Raw genomic sequence first — 23,546 nt, 5'->3', positions numbered from 1 at the left:
CCAAAGATTCAGGTAATCAATGTCTTGCTGTACCTGTAATCAACTAAGGAGTCATTAGTTAGGAAGTTCCATAACTGAAGAACTGCAGATCCCACCTGTGATGAATATTCCCCATTCTCTTGAATAAACTTTGATTCTGTGACTTGGGCCTCATCCCAATCACAAAACCCATAGAAAATTTGCAGCTCTCAATGTCCCTCCTTAAATTGTGATTGTCATTTTCTGGAGAGCCAGTTTGGGTAATCATTTTCAAGTACACCACTACCTTAGGACTTCTAAGTCTCAACTATGCCCTTCAGCTCTCCCCAAGTTTATGCTAACCACCATCATGCCTTTACTTTATTTACCACAGTCACCCCAAGGCAGGCACACTGGCTTTTGTTTGTTTCCTTTCACTTCTCCTACAGAGAGCACAAGGGAACTTCTGGCTTACATGCACACCTAAGGAAAACTCAATGATACTGTCCCATATCATCTTTTTGCCTGAACCCACCCACCCCATACCCATTCCTATTCAGCTGAAGTTCTCCCCAAATGGCATATCTGTCACCACTGTCATGAGTCTGTCCCCCTCAAAGTTCGAAACAGAAAACAAAAGAACTCTTGCTTTTAGCTTTATGTATCTGGAGTTTCTATTTTATTTTCTGCTTTTCACTACTGCATTTAATCCAGGTGATGGCAGAGTAAAATTAATCTCTCCCCCTCCCCCTGTGTCTTTTCCTTTACTCTACAGTTAACTCTCTAGACTCTCCCTTCCAGGACAGAGGCCATGGTGCCCTTCAACTTCCTCTGATTTTGATTACTCTAAATCATGTCTTGACTTTCTTCATCTCTCCTGTTTGACCTATGTATGATCTAATATGAAGAGTTGACAAGCTCTAATCTTAACACATAAAGGGATATTTTAAACTTTAGGAAAAAAATGCATGTGGTAAATTCATGGAAGTGAGTTTTGAAACAGAACTGATCTATAACTCCTTTTTTTTAAATTTTTTTTTATTTATTTATGATAGTCACACAGAGAGAGAGAGAGGCAGAGACACAGGCAGAGGGAGAAGCAGGCTCCATGCACCAGGAGCCCAATGTGGGACTCGATCCTGGGTCTCCAGGATCGCGCCCTGGGCCAAAGGCAGGTGCTAAACCGCTGCGCCACCCAGGGATCCTATAACTCCTTTTTCTTAAATGGCATCTGCCTTTTACTTCCCTGAACTGAGAAATATTGTGGTTTAGCCTTAATGGTGGAAGAGCTGAAGAGAAACATAGTTTATAGAAAAGTTAAAAGCATATAGGTTAAATATTTTTAAAATGTTATTTCTTTTGTAGTTTCAGCATTTCTCTTGAGAAAAAAAGGGGAAAGGGGCACTCTACCTCAACCAGAAATACACCAGAAATGTATATGCATTTTATAAATTTTGACTTAAGAACACAGCACTTATTTACATATTCCTATGGCTCCTAAATGTTTAAATATAAAAGTATGAAATGAGTCCTGAATGTCCTAGAAATGTCAAAAAGTAAAATAATGAAAGTTTACATAGAGAAGTATCCACTTAACAAGGTACCTCTTGTGTTGTGAAAATGTGCTACAGAAAATATCCACTAAAATAACTAGCAAGTATGTTGCAATACTATTGATTGTGGGTGTATCTTTTAAATATTGTAATTAATGTAAATGTCTTAACTACCACCCCCAATTGACTGTTCTTTAGCTTATGACTACAAAGCGTAAATAAAAGTGAAATTGCATTGAGTTGTCATATTATGGTTATTACATTTGAAATAGTCGTACTTCTCCCTAAACAATTCCAATCAGGCCAATCACTGACAGGAACTTGAGAATACTTTTTCATTCCAATTCAGTTTCTGCAGTGCCTTCAGAATGATCTTTGCAAATCATCATACTGTTCATACTATTGTGCCTTTGCTTAGTGTGGCATCCAAGTTTCTTTATAATCACCTCAAACCCATCTATGTCATTTCCTTCTATTCCCGCTAGCATCTATACATCTTCTAATTCAAACACGTTGACCTGGTTCTTATATCTGATAGCTGCAAGTTTTTTAGATGCTTACTTGAGCTGTATCCCATAAGACACAGATCATCAAGGCACATTTCAGATATAAATAACTGAGCTTTGATTTATACTATATGTCTTTCTACAATGGATTAGTCTAGAGGTAGAAAAGTGATCCAAATGGGACCAATCAGATGCTTCCTTCTAGAATTCTGAATTGGGAATAAAAGTGCCTAACTCAGTCAGTACTCCAGATTATAGGAGGCACAAATATCAGAACTACAGAATAAGAACTTGCAACTAACTACTGTGGACTGAGAAATTGAAAGTTGGTCTTCAGAGAGATGAGATGATAGGAATGTACCAAAAGCATTAGAGACAAGTGACCATTAAAGCCCTCAGAGTTTATCTGTTCCTTGTTCCAGGGTCTTCCCCAGGGTCTTTCTGCTCTTGGGTTTTAACACATTCCTAAATTAGTTCTCAAAATAAGTCTTTTTTGTTTTGAAGCAAGTTTTAGATGATTTCTCTTGCTGGTAACCCTAAAATTTTCACAGACTCATACCCTAATTAGAAATTAAAGATGAAGAAGACATTGAAAATTTTGTAAAATACATAAATTTCACGTCTCAAGATTATCCCATTTGTACACACCATAATTTCTAATATGCTGGACTGTTTCCATTCTCAAATCATCTCATTTCATGACTGTTTTCATTCTCAAATCATCTACTAATATTGACCACAACATTGATGTCTGTTGATAACTTTCCATTTTTCTGTGCTAAGCTGTCATTGGAAGTTGATTTCTCATTTCCCAGAGTACTTGGCATGCTGTTGTTTTCAGTAAATATGAACAAAATAGAGTGTATCACTTCCACGGTAGGACTTATATGGAGCTAGTGGGGATTTTCCATGTTCTATTTTTTTCTATCTACCTGCCTACATGCAGAGGACTCCCTAGAAATAGAGGCTGACAGAGCCACAAATTATACATGCCATATGGAAGACTCCCTCCTAGACAAGGAATATGTGTATTTGGCCAATACCTGAGAAATATACTTACATCATATGAAATATAAGTGAAATGTGGGAATTAACTTGTAGGCCACACTGAGACTAGAATGCTGCCAGTCCACAATAAACTTTTGCTGATTAATTGTACAAATCCATTGAACTAAAGCCAAATATTTATGTAGTTGTCTTAGGAAAGTAAATATATATCAATCCATAATAGAAGGAATTACATTTGTCTCTGCCTCCAAGTTATTGTAGAATGACCCTTATTTAAGATTGTTACTGGAAGGGACACCTGGGTGGCTCAGCAGTTGAGCAGCTCAAGGTGTGATCCTCGGGTCCTGCGATCAAGTCCCGCATCAGGCTCCCCACAGGAAGCCTGCTTCTCCCTCTGCCTGTGTCTCTGCCTCTCTCTCTGTGTCTCTAGTGAATAAATAAATAAAATTTAAAGAAAAAAATATTGTTACTGGGAGATATGTGAGGATAAAGCAATTCTAGAAAAATATGATTCAAGGAGAAAGTGCCCATGTCACAACTTTGATGCAACTGTGTTTTAGAATTGAGTTTTAGTTAAGATTTTGCCCCATTAAAGTATCTATTGTGGGTTTAAACACCTAGCTGTGTCTTGTAGCCATAGATTTGAAATGTAGCTTTCTTATTTAATTAAAAAAATAACAAAAATTTATATTAATTTTTGGTGGAAAGGAAGTATAGAAGTGAAGCATAGAGTCGCTGCCTAGATGGTCTATTTTATCCCTGGTAGTGTGTACCTAAAGGGGATTTGAGGGATTGAGAGTTCTGATATTTATCATTAGGATGGTCTTTAAAATGTGGGAGAAAAAAAGTAAACTTTGAATGATGAAAGCAACCTGAATTCTACATAATAATTTGTCAATATGGCCCAACTTAGATCCTTCAAAATAAAAATTCTATTTTAAATTTAAAAAATACCAAACTCTTCAGGTGCATTTCCAACCATTTAACTTAAAGGAATCTTTTACATATTCCTTCAAATTGGAACATTTCAAGACATGCTCAGATATATAGTTGGAAGGCAGCCTTTTGTTAAATGGAATATAATGACAGTATAAACTCACTGAAAAAATGTAAAATATTGACTAGAAATTTTCATTCACTCTTAATCTCTGTAATTTTAGGAGATTTCAATTGAATTTTAAGCTTCTATTAGTAAATAATTATCTTTTGTGATATTTTATTACATTTCAGTTAGTTGAGATTAAAATTTTAAAAATATAATATTGCATTTTTGTATTGCACCTAGGGTTTTAATAACAGATTTTATTTGTTCTTCATGTGGCAAATTGGAAAATAACCCATTTTATTTTATTTTTAAAGATTTCATTTATTTATTTGAGAGAGGAAGCATGTATACAGAGAGAGAGAGAGAAAGAGAGAGAGAGAGAGGAAGCACAGGAGCAGAGAGAGAAACAGAGGGAGAAGCAGACTCCTTGCTGACCAGAGAGCACAACATGGGGATGGATCCCAGGACCTGAGATCACGACCTGAGTCAAAGACAGATGCTTAACCAACTGAGCCACACAGGCACCCCAGGAAAAGAAACCATTTTAATCATTTAAGTTAAATCAATCCAGTGAAAGCAGGAAGAGAATTTTTGGGGTTTAGAGGCATTGTTGTAAACCCTTTTTTTAAAAGACTTTATTTATTTATTCATGAGAGAGACAGAGAGACAGAGGCAGAGACATAGGCAGAGAGAGAAGCAGGCTTCCTGTGGGGAGCTCCATGTGGGACTTGATCCCAGAACCCCAGGATCATGATCTGAGCTGAAGGCAGACACTCAACCACTGAGCCACTCAGGCGTCCCTGGTCTAAGCCTTTTTATTGTCTGTGGCCATTTGAATAAGTATAGATTCTTTATAAGAGATCAAAAATAAAAATGGTAGCATGAAGTAGTCTAGGAGAGGCAAATAACTAAATCTACCAAACACCATCAATTGAATCTTGATCAAGTCATTCAATGGTTAAATAGTTTTATACTTGTTTTGAAAAGAGAATGCATCAACTCAACATGGTTGGGTAAAAGTATTTTCAGCTAGATGTATAGTGCAAACTAAACATAGTTATGGCAGAAATGTTTTTCTATGTATTCTTTTTATTTCCTAATCTTCATCAAGTATTGGGAACTTATGTCCATATCATTCATTATTTTCTCATCATCAATAAATTACAAATTCTTAGATGTGTGTTCTGGTTTAGAAAAATAAAATTGAAGTAAAAAAACTGGATTAACATATACTCCCTCACTGCTCTTTCATTTCTGACAAGTACTGATGGTTTGGATCTCGACATAGAAGCTATTTAATAAGTACTTTGGAAAGAGTAAGAACTAAGATAATGAATATTAAGACTGTCACATTAGTTCTGTGATAGACTTCCTTTCTGAAAGCAGTCAAAGAATTTAACCTTTCTAATTCTTACATTTTCCATCTTAAAATGGAGTATTTTTTTTAACCATATCTTAAGGGTTGTCATAAAACTAAAAAGAGATAATTTTACATAAAAGCCCTTTGAACATAACTATTATTTACTCATTATGCTTTGAGGTTTGCAGTAGATATACTTTCCATTTTCTTTCACTCATAAAGATGCCTCAAGAGTCTAGAAAAAGAAAAATAAAGAGCAAGTGGCTCATTAGAAATCACCTATTCATCAGAAAAGGAGAAAATACCTCCTAAAACATGATGTGCTGAAAAGCTCTCTTTAAAAGCTCTATTTAGAATACCATCTGGTCCCAACATGCTTTATAAAACAAGGAGAGTATGATGGAGCTTGGCACATCTACAACTCTGAGTGAAGGAATGTTTGCCATAACACCTACTAATGGATGAAGAGCAAAACACAAACAATGAACAGCAAGTGGAACCCCATCCATTAGGTAATACCACTTAAATATAAATAGCAATCAAAGACTAAGCATGCATATGATAATAGTATGCAGACAGCATCCCAAGGACCTACTGATGGAGTCTAGTATAATAGACACAAAGAAAGGCAGCAGTACTAGAAGGGTGAACAGATTGCTGGGCTGAACCACTATAGGGAGAGCCAAAAGCATAGTGCCAAAAATTCTTGGAACAGTCAGAAATGTGCACCTGAGTTAACACAGAGATGATGTCAATATGCCCAAGTATACTTTTAAAAACTGGAATGACATTTCTATTAGTAATAATAAAACCATCAGGTAAAATTAGTCATTCTAAGGAATCACTTTAGCTTAATCTTATCTTTGAGGAGATATGTTCTTCTCTAGATTGTATTGCCTACCTAATTAGTGAATACTACTATTCGTCTCACTACTCAACACCCTCCAAATAGACAAAGACCATATTATGACAGAATCATCAGACAGAACATAGACTGCTAACTCTGGGAAACGAACTAGGGGTGGTAGAAGGGGAGGAGGGCGGGGGGTGGGAGTGAATGGGTGACGGGCACTGGGTGTTATTCTGTATGTTAGTAAATTGAACACCAATAAAAAAAAAAAAAAAAAAAAAAAAAAAAAAAAGAATCATCAGACTGCTTTCTTCTTTATATATATGTTTCTCATCTCATTTTTGTTACCTGTTAGTATTTATATAAAATGAAATTTCACTCTTTAATGACTAGGAATGTGGATCATTGGATCTCCTAAATCCTTACAGAAAATCTGTATTTCCACTCACTGACATACCCAGGGCTAACCATATGTAGAAGCAAATGCACACACACATGCAATATATCCTAGAACAGTCTGGAAAGAAAGTCTAAGATTATTGTGAACCTTCAGGGAAAGGTTGTAGTTCATAGAGGGTAGAGTCATCTTATATCCAAAGACAGTCTTTGTGATCCATTCTGTAATTATAAGCAACTGAAGGGATATAATGAGAGTTGGAATACTTGGTGAAATACCAAGATGAAACATTCAGGGCAAGATATAGGAAGAGGATAATGTAATAGTGAGAAACATCTTCACGTACAGCAAATATCACATAGCAGAATTTGCAAGTAAAAGGGAATGCAGTAATTTATTTTTTTTTTAACATGCACAAGTGAACAAAAGAATACAAACAACGAGAGAGCTGAAATGTCAGATAACTGAGCAGATCTGAGTAAGCAATTAGACCTGAGTAAGACATTTTCTCTAACAACTATTGCGAGTCATTTCTCCACTGACTTGGAGAGGGCAAGAAGGAGAAATATATTTAAATTTACTCTAACTATAAAAAAATTCATGATGGATATTTGTAGTCTGTTAAATGGTCTTGGGGATTTTACTAACATCTCATTTGACTCTACCCAATTTTCTCCCTCCTTTTTTTTTTCAACTCTATAGATACCCAAGAAAGAAGGTAATCAAGTGGCAGGTTTTGCTTCAGATACAATAAGGATATCTTGGGTAAAGATATATCGATGCTGTAATAACAAATACTTTCTAAAACTTAGTGACTCCTACATGTTATGTTTATCTCTTATTTACACAAAGTTGGCTACAGTTCTGGACAACCTCATGACAGCAGTCCCCAGGCAACAGTTCAGTGATTCAGGTTGCTTCCACTTTTCAGACCCACTATCTTAATAATTTATCTCCTCAACAACTGCCACCGCAGGGGAAGAGACAGGAAAATTGCTCATGAGGTCTCCAAAACCTCAAAGAAGTGACAAACATTAGATTTGCACTCATTTTGTGGCTCTGAGTTAGCCATAAGGCCTCATCCATCTACTGGGGGAGCTGAGAAGTGCTACCTTTTTGTGCATAGAAAGGGAGGAAAACTGGACTCTGGAGAACCTTTAAAATGCTTAGGACAGGGCAGCCCGGGTGGCTCAGCTGTTTAGCACCGCCTTCAGCCCAGGGCCTGATCCTGGAGACCCGGGATCGAGTCCCATGTCAGGCTCCCTTCATGGAGCTTGCTTCTCCCTCTGCCTGTGTCTCTGCGCCTCTGTGTGTGTGTGTGTTTCTCATGAATAAATAAATAAAATCTTTTTTAAAAAATGCTTATGACAGGGGTGCCTGGATGTTTCAATGGTTGAGCACCTGCCTTCGGCTCAGGGCGTGATCCCCGGGGTCCTGGGATGGAGTCCTGCATTGCACCGCCCCCCACCCCCCGGGGAGCCTGCTTCTCCCTCTGCCTATGTCTCTGCCTCTCTCTGTCTCTCATGAATAAATAAATAAAATCTCTAAAACACTGCTTAGGATATTATAGCTGTATTTTTAGGGCAGTGAGATTATTTATTTAAAAAAAATGTAACTGTAAAGAACTCTGTTCAAGAAGTTTGTTCAAACTAAATGGAAGATTACTGGTTTTCTATAACTTAAGAGACTCAGGGAAAACCACAGATTTGTTTTAAGGCCAATGGGATTAAATTTTTAAATGATGACTGAAAAATACAGCCTGGAAAGATGCTTTCTACAGGTAATAAATGCTGTGTAATGACAACAACATAGAAAAGTGGTTTAAAAAAATGCTCATTTCTTTAAACCTTACTTACCAAATCCCTAAAAATCTCTGGTCTCCTTGTATAAATTTTCTAGCTGCTTTCTGGATTTCATATTTTCCTATAAAAGTGCCTGATGGACATAGATCTTTGTATTTTCTCTAGATAACTCCTGATCAACAAGTTCACCTCATCTTAACCACCTGAATCTCATTTCGCATATTGGCACATCATCCACACTGTGGATGATGCAAAATAAACAAGTCATCCTGGATACCTATTTTTTATTTACATCAACCAATTCCTTCAATCAAGGCCTTGTAATTTTACTTCCAAAACATTTTTTAAAACTAATATGTCTTCTCTATCCATAGTGAGAAGACTTTAGTTCTGATTCTCAGTCTTTATCTTGCTTAAAATTACTCCAAAACCTCCTCACCATACTTCCCAATCCCAGAATTTCTTCTCCCCTATATATTCTTTGATTATTCAATTGCCTCTCCCTCAAATATCCTTTTATTCATTCTTTCCCAATTCTTTTCATTCATTACTACTCTTCCATTAAGATTCAGCTCAGATGTCATTCTCAGGGAAAACTTCCTGAATCACCTTTGTGTGTTCTTAGGAAATCCTGTGCACATAATTTCTATTTATTCGTTCCACTCTCATTATACTTAACCTTCTCACATTTAGCATTTTATCTATCTGTCTCTCCTTTCTGATAGACTGCTAGCTCCCTGAAGGAAGAAATCCTTAGAGTAAGTAGTGCTTAGAACAAGGTCATTCCCAGTCCAGGAATTCAGAAAGCACTAACTGAACTGAACCATCTTGTCATTGACAGCTCACCTATTTCTGCTTCACCTCACTGCCTCCTTACACATACATCTTTAGGAATTCTAATTCCTTCCTCTGAGGAACTTTATTAACAATTTTTCATGTGTGTTTTAAGGGGAAAAAATGCACTAGAACTCCACTGAAGCCAGAAATTTATCTGGTGGTAGCCATGCCTCCCATTCCATTAACTTCAGTTAGCCTATAGGTAACAATGAGGCAGCAGGTGAAGGGAACAGTAGGTATAGAGGTAATGAAGAAATTAGAATGAAATCTGTTCTCATTAATGGCAGAGGGGTCCAAGTCTATAGTCTTTAATTTTATAAAGTATTTCACCACACATGCATTTACTTTGATGGTAGATTTCTTTTTCTAGCTACCAAATTTTACTCTCTTCCAAAGATTAAAAAACATTTTGAAAATTCTGCCCCCATGCCAACCAGTGCCTTTGTTTCTGGAGAAGTTCAGGAACATTTTATAGGTCTTTTCATGACTATTAACAATTGCCAGTTTTCATTTTTCTGTACAAGGACCTCAAAAAATATGAGATAGAGTGCAAGAAGAAAAGGACACATTTTTTTTTGTTGTTGTTTGTTTCAGGTACTTTCATTCCTCTTGGCCCTGTGTCTATGCTTTGTCTATCTATTTTCACTCTGGTAACTATTAGTAGCTCTTCCTTTCTTTTAAAACAGTGATTAAAGAGTCCTATTTTCTTTGTAGGTCTCTTATTTAGTAATTTATATTTCAATGGCAATTATATCCATAACTCATCTGAGCCCTCCATCCCAATACTAGGTTAATATTATTACTTCTTTTGTAAGCCAGCTGCAGTGAACTACACATCTAAATATTTGTTTAGCAAAGAGTGTAAGATTGGATAATAAATTCTTCAGACAATGATTTTATTTACAGCATATTGATAAATACATTCAGGCAATTGCTATCTTCTCTGTAGTTATGAGAATTTATACCTTCTACACATTCAAAACCTATCCAAAGCACGGGACAGCATATTTCTTTGACAAAGAAGAGAAATATTTTCTTAGAAAAAAGAGTATTTTGAGAGTAATATTTATAAGATGAAATATTTATAAGATGACATCTTTCTCATGAAAATCTAAGAATAATATTTAGAAATGTTCTATACAAGTTTCTTCTAGATAGCATACTCAAATAATATTAGCACTACTCAGACAACACAGTACTGTGTGTTCAGGTTTTATTTTATGAGGGGAGCTAACAGATGGAGCTGCCACTCTGTCCTAACAGAGTATTTCATAATTTTACAAGGTAGCCAGAAAATGTAGTCTGGAAAGATGCCTTTCTATACTCCCACTCAGTGGTAGTTATAAAATGTCAAAGTGAAAAAAAAAAGCAACTCAAAAATGTTAAGTTCTTCAAGCCCCATTTACCAAACCACTGGAATCATTGTGTTGCTCTCTCTCTTCTTTGACTTTCATTATCCCCATTTAAAAATGTTACCTGTGCAGGCCTGAGATTAAACATTTCCTAAATATCTTCCTTGCAGACTTTCTCCTGTTTTCACTCCAACAATGATTAATTAATGATCTAAATAAGAAGAGCCTGTTTTTCTTTTGACTTGATGTAAGTGGTTATTCTTTAATTGTTTCAATTTTTTTAATTAATTAAAAGTATTTGTCTGGAGAGGTGGGAAGAGGGCAAAGTAGGAGTATACTAAGCTCACGCCCTCCCACAGGTACAAGATAACACATCCGTGTAAATGACACAGAAAATGACTGCAAGACTGGCAGAAAAAAACTCCACAACTAAAGGTAGAGAAGGCCACATCAAGAAGGGTAAAAAAGACAGAAATGTAATAGGTAGTTAAATAGACCTCCAAGACTACTAGGAGGGAGGGAGCCATGGGCATGGAGAGGGGAGAGGAAAAGGGGAAGACAAATCCCCAGAATATTTGTCTTTGAAAACCAGAGAGGCCGAATTTTGTTGTTAAAATCAGTGAGACTTCAAGTTTGGAAGTTAAAAATCAGTGGGCTCAGTTCTGGGAGAGCCCAGAGGATGAAAGGAAGCCAAGCTCATGCCCTTAAAGAGACAACAGGACAGCCTGCAAAGACACAACATAGAAGGAACAGTCTGAAAAATGCCTATGGCATACAGAGCTTGTCCAAAGGTGCAGGGTGTGCTGTGGGACCTATCCAGGAACAAAGGAGCTGGCAGGCACCATGTCCCTTTCCCATCCCCCAGCAGAAACTCATGACTACCTTACTTACACCAAGCCCTACCTGGCCCCACATCCCACAGGGCTTCTACAGACCCACCCCTTCCAGGCAGGCCACCCTCAGTCCCATTGCAGCAAGGCCTCTCCCCCCGACAGCCAGTGCAGGGCCAACCTTGCCAGCACTGCATCTCCCCACCTGTCTGCTTTGCAGGGCCCTGGTCCTGGCAGCAGGAGGCCCCCTCCCTTGGAAGACCAGCATGTACCTTGTTAAAATTGCACACCCCACCCATTCACACTTTGTGGGTTCTGCCCTGGCCAGTGGCAGTGGCGGCAGGTCTCATTTCACAAGAAAACTGGCAAGAATCTTGTTAAAACTGCAGCTCCACCCTGGCCAGCTGGACTGGCAGTTGTGGTATATCCCCTTTGTCAGTGTGCAGACCTTGCCAGCACTGCATCCTCTGCCACCTCCAATAAGGTCTTGGCTAGAACCAATTCAAACCAGGAGTACAAGCCTGGCAATGTGCCAGCAGCCCCAACAGGGGCCAGCACCACTCCAAAGTAATCCCTGTCCCGGGGAGAGGAGAAGATAATCACATACATCAGTCCAAGGATGGCCCCAGCAGTGGTCTGGATGCAGACAGTTGGTCCGGTTGCAGGCTCTGCCTGCCAACAAAAATCTCTCAGGGGCCAACACAGAGAAAGCACCCAGTGGCTTGGTGCTAGTGTATCTCTGGCAAAATGCCTGGTCTGATTAAGCTGAAACCCAAGGAGGGCCCAGACTGATCCACTAACACCAAGGGGATCAAATACTGCCCACAACAGGCAAAGAGAGCAGATGACAAGGCTGAAGGGAAAAGCGGCCAAGACACAATAGGAGGGTGCACACGACACACATAGGAAACCCGTGAAGTGCCAGGTTCTAGGGAACAGGAGACACTACACTGCAGAGCACTATTGGATTTATTTTTCATAAGGCCATTATTTTTAAAAGCAGGAGATGAAGCGGACTTTCCTAACACAAAAACATAGAGTTAGTCAAAATGAAAAGACAGAGTAATATGTCCCAAATAAAATAGAGCAAACCACATCAAGAGACCTAAGCAAAATGAATATAAGTAATATGCCTGATCAAGAATTTAAAGTAATGATCACAAAGATAACCACTGGACTTCAGAAAAGAGTGGAAGACATCAGTGCGACTCTTAACAAAGAGGTAAAAAAAAAAATAATCAGAGACGAAGAACACAGGAAATGAAATTAAAATTGCACTAGATGGAATAAATACCAGGTTAGAGGAAACAGAAGAACAATATAGTGACCCGGAGGACAGAGTCATGGAAAGTAAGAAGCTGAGCAGGTGAAAGAAAAAAAAAAAATCCACAAAATGAGAATACCCTAGGCAACTCAGCAACTCCATCAAGCATAGTAACATTTACATTTATATAGATTCCAGAAGAAGAGAGAGAGACAGAGAGAGGGGGACAGGAAATTTATTTGAAGAAATAATATCTGAAAACTTCCCAAATCTGGGAAAGGAAACAGAGATCCAGAGCCAGGCAACACAGAGATCCCCCAACGAAATCAACCCAAATATATCCACACCAAGACACATGGTAATTAAAATGGCAAAAAGTAGTGATAAAGAATTCTAAAAACAGCAAAAGAAAAGAAGACAATTACATACACGGGAAACCCTATAAGGCTATCAGTGGAACTTTTCAGCAAAAACTTTGCAGGCCAGAAGGGAGTGGAAGAATATAATCAAAGTGCTGAAAAGAAAAAATATATGAAGCCAAGAACACTCTATCCAGTAGGGCTACCATTCAGAAAAGAAAGAGTTTCCTAGAGGAGCAAAAGCTAAAGTTCAGGACCATTCAATCAGCTGAAAGGGCACTCTTTGATGGAAAGCAAAGATTGTAAGTAAGAGTGAGAAAAGCAAGAAACACAAAATCAGTTAAAAAAAAAAAGTGTATCTGTGAAAATCAATCAAGAGACTCACAAAATAAAAGGATGTAAATCAATGATTTTTCTCAGGTATGTTCATAAAGCATTTTTAGGTATTTGAATAGTCATCTTGTTCAAGTTCCATTGTTGAATGTTTCTTCAACCTCAGATCCTTTCAGTGCAGGATAAGTTGAGTTTGTGTTGAGAGAAAACTAAGCAATAATTACCCATAATTTTAAGTCTTTTGAAAACTACCAACTTATTTTTTTTCCCTGAGGATTTCATTCCTCTGAAAAATTTTACTTGATGTTTTTAATGCTTGTTTCTTGTTAAATCCAACTCAGTAGGTATTTGTTGAGAATATGCTTTATTCTTAGTACTGCATTGGCTGTTGTAAGGGCAAAATGTTGTATGAAATAAGGCTGTAATAACAGGGAACAATCACTCCTTTATATCCTTGCAATTTCCACACTAGTAGATAGTTTTGAACCACTCTCTCTTTTGGCCTTGAACTATCTCATTAAGTGACTCAATCTTCCTCTCAGCCTTCAATCCGATAGTCATTACTGGAATCACTGGTATTGACTTCATATTTGTAGGTCCTGATGATCTTATATATTTTGTTTCTCCTACTTTGTTTAATAGATATTTTACTTTTAAAACCAGGCTAATTTGGAAAGAGGAGAAACATATTATTTCAAAAATATATAGAAGAAAGCCTATTCTCCTATCACTTTTGATGGGTTAGACTTTTAGATAGAGTTTCATAATAACAAAAATTCCCCAAAGTATAATGTATACTTTGCATTTTGTGCTTACACTACTGAAAAGAAAAAATGAAAATATTACTAAATCACTTTTCTTTACGAATCATATGATCTTTTTTCAAATCACAAAGGAAAAGAATCAGGAAATACTAAATTAAATATTTGTTTTAAAGAACTGCAACTAAAAGTTTCAAAATGTAATCATTGAAATAAGTTCCATCTAGCAATCATGCATTTGGATTTTCTTCTGCCTCAGTTTGAAATTGACCTCAATGGATATGAATATTCCTAAAATTAAAAAACATAGGATGCAGAAAGGCTGTTATTATTTTTTTCTTTTTCTTTTTTAAAGCTCCACACCCAGCATGGAGCCCAAGGCAAGGCTTGAACTCAAATGCTGAGATCAAGACCTGAGCTGAAATCAAAAGTTGGACACTGGGCAGCCCGAGGGGCTCCACGGTTTAGCGCCGCCTTTGGCCCAGGGCCTGATCCTAGAGACCCAGAATCGATCCCACGTCGGGCTCCCTGTGTGGAGCCTGCTTCTCCTTCTGCCTGTCTCTGTCTCTGTCTCTCTGTGTGTCTCTCATGGGGGCAGCCTGGGTTTATCACTGCCTTCAGCCCAGGGCGTGATCCTGGAGACCAGGGATCGATTCCCACATAGGGCTCCTTGCATGGAGCCTGCTTCTCCCTCTGCCTGTGTCTCTGCCTCTCTCACTCTGTGTCTCTCACGAATAAATAAGCAAAATCTTTAAAACAAACAAACAAACAAAAAAAGTTGGGCACTTAACCAAGTGAGACACCCAGGCACCCTGCAGAGTAGCTATTGTTATTAATTCTTTTTAGACACTATGGCTTGTAAAAATGAAACTGTATCAACATTTATTAATGTTAAAAATGGTTTCTCATATGTGTATTATAGCCTCTCCAATACTTTACTTTCTAGAAAATGAGCTCCGATAAAGTGAGCAAGTTATCCAACAAAATTAAATTGTGAAATCTTAATTGTTGATGACAAATAAGTTGAAAAGTAAAACAGAAATTTAAAATGTTCATTAACCATGAACCTCTTCCCAGCTAATTTTTAACTTTATATTTACAAATCATTGATCACCTGCTGCTTGGGTAATATCATTTATTCTTTCTTTTCAAAATGCTTTTATTCATTAGAGACACACAGAGAGAGAGAGAGAGACACAGTCAGAGGGAGAAGCAGGCTCCATGCAGGGAGACCGACGCGGGACATGATCCTATTAAAAAAAGAAAAAATGTATTTATTTATTTATAAAGATTTTATTTATTTATTCATGAGAGACACACAGAAAGAGAGAGGAGAGAGAGGCAGAGACACAGGCAGAAGGAGAAGTAGGCTCCATGCAGGGAGCCCAACGTGGGACTTGATCCGGGTCTCCAGGATCATGCCCTGGGCTGAAGGCGGCACTAAACCGCTGAGCCACCCAGGCTGCCCAATATCGTTTATTTTATGTTGCTACTCTTGATGGCAACCTTGCAAGGCGAGCCCTAAAATTCACAGAGGTTAATACAATGCAACATATATACCAAAGTTTTCCACGTGGCCTCTCTGAGTTTAGAAAAAGGCATCACTATTTCCCATACAAATTCCCGTGTACCAATCTTGGCTTTTCTGTATTAATAGGATGCTAAGACATAGATCAAGAAAGTGAAGTTGTAGTGCAGGCCAGCCTAGCTTTTCCAATGCTTCTTTAAACCCTATAAAATGATTTTCAACAGTGTCACTGACCTCTTGACCTCTTGGCTGTCCTAAATACTATAGAAATAATTTTGAAAAGTATCAGTGGCCCCCTTTTCTCCAATACTTATACTAGAAAAGAAAAATATGTTTTTGTATGTCAGTTCCACACAGAGTATAGTTCTAGGTTGTATGTGGTTTAAATATGCCATTAGTAGTCATTATGCCAGTTCTCAGCAAACTTAAGGCATAGTTATTCAAGGAAATAAAGGATAAGCATTAAATAAGTAGATAGAACAGGGACCTAGAGCAGTATGATGAGAATTTAAATGTGATTTTCAAATTTTAATTTGGTAAGGATAGCATCGATTCTGCAGTATTCAAGGAAAAGTTCATATAGGAGAATCCAATTCATAGATTAATATAAACAAAGAGCATTGACTCTGGGGCCAGTGCTCTTAATGGCACACATTGACTAACAGGTATTGTTTAAGTAAATGAAGAAAAGGAAAGGGGTAAGAAAAGGCAGAGGACTAGGCAAAATTAAAAAGATGGAAATAGAAAAGTGCCAGATGAGTTTGTAGTACTATTGTAAAGAAAACACTTGACGGGATGAGCGCTGGGTGTTATTCTGTATTTTGGCAAATTGAACATGAATAAAAAATAAATTTATTATTAAAAAAACCCACAATGGATGGAAATGGAAAAATGTGTACTGGAATCTTGATGGAAAGGAGAAAGTTCTATCATTATCATAATTGTAAAGGATGGAGTTATGGAGCTGAAGTTCCATCTTATGGGAAATAAGATTGTGAAGTTCCTCAGGTGAGAGAGTGGGGTAAAAAACTGATTTGTGTATAATAATTTGGTAATGGTGGTCAGGAATTTGGAGAAATGAAAAATGAGGATGTGGAATGTAGTTAGCATCAAGGTACAGTATAATCCAAGCATAAGGCAGTACAAGCTCTATTCAAATATGTTAAAGAAAAACCAACCCATGGCATTGTGATGGGTATGTTGAGCAGAGTGTCTCCAGGATCAGGCCCTGGACGGAAGGCGGCGCCAAACCACTGAGCCTCTTGGGCGGCCCCAGTCCTTTTTCTATATGAAATTTATTTCCTCCTCTTGAACTGAATCTCATATTTATTTCTTCATCTGTACCTTTCCTAAATATTCAACCTTCTATTTAATTTCTTTTTATAATCTTTATTTCTTCAGGTTATGGCTTCAATATAGGAAAACCCCTTCTGCTGTTGATTTTGCTCATGATCTGTGTCCTCTCTGAAAAGTGAGAGGCAAGAGAAGTGCAGGAAAGAGAAAAAGGAAAAATATACTGATATATACCATGGTCTAGGCCAATGCAATGTCTGTTTTTAGTCCTTCAGAGATTCTTTGAGAGATCCCGGTTAGAGTGACAACTTGTGAGAGCAGTATAAGTTCATCATTCAATGATGACCAAACATTAGTTCAATATGCAATTTGCAAAATTGTCCATATACTTCCTTATTTGTATTTCACAACAAATTGAAGCAGGTTGGGTAGGAACTGTTGCTTTAATTTCACACAGAAGGAATCTAGGTTTAGAGAAGTTCAGCAAATGCCCAAGATCATCACACATTTCAAAAAGCTCTCAAGGTACAAACTTGCAACTAGTAGATAAATAAGTTCTGGAGATCTAATGCACGGAATAATGATTATGGACAACACTACTATATTATATACTTTAGAGTTGCTAAAAGACTAGATCTTAATTGTTCCCACCACACAAAAAAAGAGGTAATAGTTATGTGAAACAATAGAGGGGTTAACTAAGCTACAGTGATAATTATATTGTGATATACAAATGTATGAAAGCATAATGTTGTATGCCTTACACTTATACAATGTTACATGTCAATTATCTCTCAATTTAAAAAACTCAAAACTTTGTTTTTTGAAGCCATATGCTGGATTCTGTCTACTGTACAATTTTTTGTTTGGAATAATTTAATGTGCTGTTTTTCCAAAGTTTATTTACTTTATATCAACATATATTGGGATAGAAAAACTTTCCTGAAACTATTTCAAATGTTCCTTTGTTGGTGGATAGTAAGAATAGAGTACTTTATTTTTATTTTTTTTATTTATAATAGTCACAGAGAGAGAGAGAGGCAGAGACATAGGCAGAGGGAGAAGCAGGCTCCATGCACCGGGAGCCCGACGTGGGATTCGATCCCGGGTCTCCAGAATCGCGCCCTGGGCCAAAGGCAGGCGCCAAACCGCTGTGCCACCCAGGGATCCCAGAATAGAGTACTTTAAAATTAATTTAAATGATATTCATGTAGTCATAGCTTCTAAAGCTGAAAAGTTAAGTCCTTGCTTTTGCTCTCAAAGTTTAGGATTTGAGGACTGAAAATATGACAACACTCACTCTTTTTAGCACTTAGAACAATTCCTGTGACAGTACTTTGACAATCCCACTTATTCACTAAAAACAATATTTTAATCAACTACAACAGAAGTTATTTTTGCTATCATAAAATTTTTATTTTTATAGAACTTCAGTTCTGGGAAGCTTCATTATTGATTTCAGAGTCTTTATGCAGTTTTCAAGGTTTAAACAAGTGCTACTCCCATGATCATACAAAATTTATCTTAAATGTTCTACTAGGAGTTCAATGGAAGAGATATAGGGAATAACAAGTAATATAGTCCCTTGCCTAAGGCATTAAGAAATTTTATTCCATGCCAAAACAATGCAGAATACATTTGCATGAACACATGCCAAAATAATCTACCAGGAAATGACTTTGATTCAGTTCAGACTCTCATTTTCCCCCTGAAACTTTAAGCAAAACAAAATCACTATCTCCTGAATAATAATTCATATTATTCATATCTTTGGCACTTGTTTTATCAATTGTATGAACTTTTACCCAGAGCTTTCTGAATTATTTTAGTTTATATCTTTAGACTCATTTAAAATGTACATAGAAGAGGGACAGGAGGAGTACCAGTTGCAGCCAGAAAACAGCTGAAGCAATGGGGGTTGTAATTTATTCCACTAACTTCTCTGTTTTCTTTTTCTTTTTCTTTTTAAGATTTTATTTATTAACTTGAGAGAGAAAAAGCTCAAGTGGGCAGAGAGACAGAGAGAGAGGGAGAAGCAGGCACCCCATTGAGCAGAGAGCCCAATATGGGGCTTAATCCTAGGATCCCAGAATCATGACCTGAACCGAAAGCAGACTCTTAACAGACTGAGCCTCCCTAGTGTCCCTCAAAAGAATTTTTATGTGCTAAGAAGGATCTACAGGATACTGGAGGTTTTGCCTTAGTCAAGTTGCTGTTGTTTTTCCCTCTAGTAAAGCATTAACTTAGGATAGCTGGGAGTTTCCTTCTGGAAGTTAGGTTATTTATTAATAAGAATGCTTTTCCCTTGTAAATCACTAAGTCATTTGCAAACTGATGGAGAATCTTGTCTTGCAGGACTGTGATCTCTATTAACTAATTGTTTTCCCTTCTTTTAGTTTTAGGGCAGCCAGGAGTGCCTGAGGGAGTCACACCAATCCTGAATCCTATATCCTAGTAGGGGGTTGGGGGGTCAGTTTGGGCTTTGTCCTCAACTCTCTCTGCTTCCTCATCAGTTTGGCACTAGGATATACTTACAGACCAATGAACTAGAACCAAGAGACCAAAAGTAAACCCTCGCACATATGGTCAATTGATTTTTTGACATGTTACTTCTCTCATCATCTTTACCTCCCATCCTCTTCAGCAAGGCTGTTTCATACATTTATTGAACTGTTAAGATTGTTTTATCACAATCTGCATTCCATCCTGGGATTCCACTGACCTCCTAAGTAATTCTTTTTGTGTTAATTTGCACACATTAAGATTCACTCTTTGTGTTCTACCATACTGTGGGTTTTGACAAATGCATGGTGACATACCCCTCCAGTACAGTATCACACAGCATAGTTTCACCACCCTAAAAAACTCCATGCGCTTCATCTAGTCAACCCTCTCTCCCCCCACCACTGAACTTCTATCAACCATCAATTTTTTTTTTAACTGTCTAACTGGTCTTTTAATTGTCTGTAGTTTTCCTTTTCCAGAATGCATTAAAATTGAAATTTTAAAATATGTAGGTTTTGCTGACTAGCTTCTTTCACTTAGCAATGTGCATTTAAGATTTATCCACTCTTTTCATGGCTTGATAACTCATTTCTTTATGGATAGTGTGTTTATCCATTCACCTATTGAAGATTATCTTGGTTCCTTTTAAATTTTAGCAATTATGAATAAAGTTGCTCTAAATATTCACAGCAGGTTTTGTGTATATATTTAGTATTCACATAAGTTACCCAAAGTGTCATTATTGGATTGAATCTTAGGACCACATTCAGTTTTGAAAAACAAAACAAACAAACAAAAAGAAACAAAAAAAGACCACATTCAGTTTTGAAACAAAACTGCCGAACTACCTTCAAAAGTGGCTGGATCACAATTGTCTGTTTTAAAAAATAATTTAGCAATATTTATTTTGGCAACTACTCTATGTAGTTGGTGTATCCATTTTACAGTTGAGGAAGAGTGGTACAGTGAGGTAAGGTGCCTTATTCCTAAAGCCAAGTGTGTCTACCTGCAGAGACTGGACTCTTCACCACAATGGTGAAGAATACATTCCACGAGTAGACATGATGAGAACAAAGGTAAAAAGAAATGCAAGTAAAATTAAATTTCCTTACAATTTGCAGCCAATTAACAAATACTTGCAAAAGGCAGAGTATGACACTCTTCCAGGAACTCAAAACTGCATTAAGGTTAATGCCTTCCTAGAGGCAAAAAGCAACCTTAGCCTGACAATAGCCAGACCTCTAGGATCCTGTATGTCTTTCACATATGAAAATCCTTTTGGAAACTTCCTTTCTCTCTGCCCTCCTAACTTAAAAGTATATAATCAATTCCTGCTCACAACTCCAGTGCAGCTGTTTCTACACATGGGTCCTGTCTCCATGCTTTAATAAAACCACCATTTTGCATCAAAGACATCTCAAGAATTCTTTCTTTTTTTTTTTAATTTTATTTATTTATTCATGAGACACAGAGAGAGGCACAGGCACAGGCACAGGCACAGGCAGAGGGAGAAGTAGGCTCCATGCAAGGAGCCCCATGTAGGACTCGATCCCAGGTCTCCAGGATCACGCCCTGGGCTGAAAGCAGGTGCTAAACCGCTGAGCCACCCAGGCTGCCTTCAAGAATTCTTTCTTGATCATCGGCGCCAGACCTCATCCCATCAAACCTCACCTATATTCCAAAACTACATCATTATGGTCTCTGTTGCAATTTGTCACCAAAGAAAAAAAAATGGCTTAAAATGATGGCTGATTTTGTCTGTCTCACAAATTTCTCATGAGCAATTTTTCTTTTAAAGATTGTACTTATTTATTCATAAGAGACACAGAGAGAGAGAGGCAGAGACATAGGCAGAGGGAGAAGTAGGCTGCTTGCAAGAACCCCAATGTGGGACTCGATCCCAAACCCCAGGATCACACCCTGAGCAAAAGGCAGACGCACAACCCCTGAGACACCCGCATCCCTGTCATGAGAGATTAAGATAGTTTTCAAAGTCTTTGGTAACCTGAAACTAAAGTTTGCTTGGATGATAAACTGAATTCATTGTGATGTAGGGAACAAAGACAAGGAAATGTAGATAAAATAAAATTTCCTTATAACCTGCAGCCCGTTGACAAATATTTGAGGCAGTCAGAGTATGAACTTCTCCAGGAAACTCCCAGCTGTCTTAGTGTTGATGCTTCCCTAGAAGGAAAAACAACCCCTAGTATCCTGTGGGTCTTTTTTGGCATATGAAAGTTCTTTTGTAAACTTCCCATGTCTTTACCTCCCACAACTCTGTAGTATATAATTAGTTGCTCTGCACAATTCTAGGGCAGAGCTCCTTGTGCCCAGGGGTCCTGTCCCTGTGCTTTAATAAAACCATCTTTTTGCACCAATAAATAAATAAATAAATAAATAAATAAAATTTACATAAAGACAAAATTGGTAGTAATTAAAATATATTTAATTTTTATTTTTTAGACTTTTTCAATATATTTGTAAAACAATGATATCATTGTTCAAAAACAACATTTAGAGATTATATTCTTTAGTAGATATCAGACTACAACTCTATTTTATCTTATGTAATGCCTGTTAATTGCCCCAAATCACTTTATCATATGATCTTTAAAAAATGTACAAAGATACAAATTAGAAATTTGTGTGGTATGGAAGATATCACTATCTTAAAGATCTTTCTAGTAATAAAATGATTAACTTGTTTGTGGGAATCATCAAAATACAAATCAATACTTGAAATTTGACTGCAAGTATTATACTATTTCATTAATATAATCATTCTCATATAATTAAATAGTATTTCCAGTATACTAGAGAATAAAATTTTAAACAAGAATTTTAACATAAATTTAGTGATCATGGAGTTTATCACAATTTATAAGTCAGTGGACAATACAAGGTCTAATCTTGGAAATTTATGACTAGATGTCAGTACAATAAAGTGTCACTTAAAAGAGAAATTATACTAAAACTCTGAAATTGCTATTCTGATTTTTCTTAAAAATCTAGGTATCAAAGAAATTGATATAATTCAAGTAAAAAGTACACATTAAAAGTTATAAATTAAAATAAAATTGAGGTTATTTCTCTTGGAAGAGACATTAATGTTTGAATTCTATATATGTACATGAATTTAAAAATAGTTGCTTTGAGGATCTTGACCAAACCAGAATAGTATCATTACCTTTAGTTAATGAGTTAGCTGATGTATCTCATGGATAAAGAGCTTACATCTAGACATACAGGATCCATGCTGGCCTCCAGTGGGCTCTGCCTGTTTATCTCTGCAATCAGCCTCTGTACTTGCTGAATTTAGTGGTGATGTAAGTCTCATTGTGGCCTTTGAACTGTGAGGCTACATTTGCTGCTCTGACCTGGCTAATGGACACAGCCATTGTTTTCGATCTTGAAACCTCTGCCCTTGGCAATCTTCCCTAGGACTTTTGCCCATCAGCTCATTTGTTTGTTCTATATAATACTGCACCAGGGCATTAAAGAATTTCTGGAACCCTATAGGAGCACATGTGGGAGGGATATTCAGTCAGGGCCATCTTTCTAGATTAGCACTCATCACTGAAAGCCACAAACATTACTTCTATACCTAATTTGTTGAGTACTTTTATCATGAAAGGGTTTTGGATTTTGTTAAATGCTTTATCTGCAAATATTGAGATGATCATGTAACTTTTATCCTTCATTTTGTTATTGTGATGTGTCATCTTTCTTGACTTGTATATGTTGAACCATCCTTGCATTGAGGGATAAATCTCACATGGACATGGTGTATAATCTTCTAAATTTGCTGTTGAATTCAGTTTGCTAGTATTTTCTTGGGAGTGTTTATATCTATTCTCAGCAAGAATATTGGCCTATAATATTATTTTCTTTGGCTTTGATTTCAGTATAATGCTGGCCTCATGAAATAAGTTGGGAATGTTCCCTCCTTTTCAATTTTTTGGAAGAATTTGAGAAGGATTGACATTAATCCTTTAAATTTTGGTA

At 37.1% G+C, this 23,546-nt stretch overlaps 1 long non-coding RNA gene across 1 annotated transcript in view; it reads right to left on the bottom strand.

The window, feature by feature from the left end:
* Window positions 1–22,871, bottom strand: part of LOC144301574 (uncharacterized) — a 78,176-nt gene extending 55,305 nt beyond the window's left edge. Inside the window, exons 1-2 of the long non-coding RNA XR_013368340.1 lie at window positions 22,729–22,871; window positions 21,642–21,725 (exon numbers count right to left, since the gene is read on the bottom strand). This is a non-coding gene — a long non-coding RNA (uncharacterized LOC144301574). The remainder of the gene's footprint in view (window positions 1–21,641; window positions 21,726–22,728) is intronic.
* Between the last annotated feature and the right edge of the window lie 675 nt (window positions 22,872–23,546).

Source organism: Canis aureus, chromosome 30, assembly GCF_053574225.1.
Source record: "Canis aureus isolate CA01 chromosome 30, VMU_Caureus_v.1.0, whole genome shotgun sequence".
In the NCBI taxonomy this organism is placed as follows: domain Eukaryota; kingdom Metazoa; phylum Chordata; class Mammalia; order Carnivora; family Canidae; genus Canis; species Canis aureus.
The sequence above is the reverse complement of the archived record's forward strand: the minus strand, read 5'-3'. Positions and strand labels throughout refer to the sequence as shown.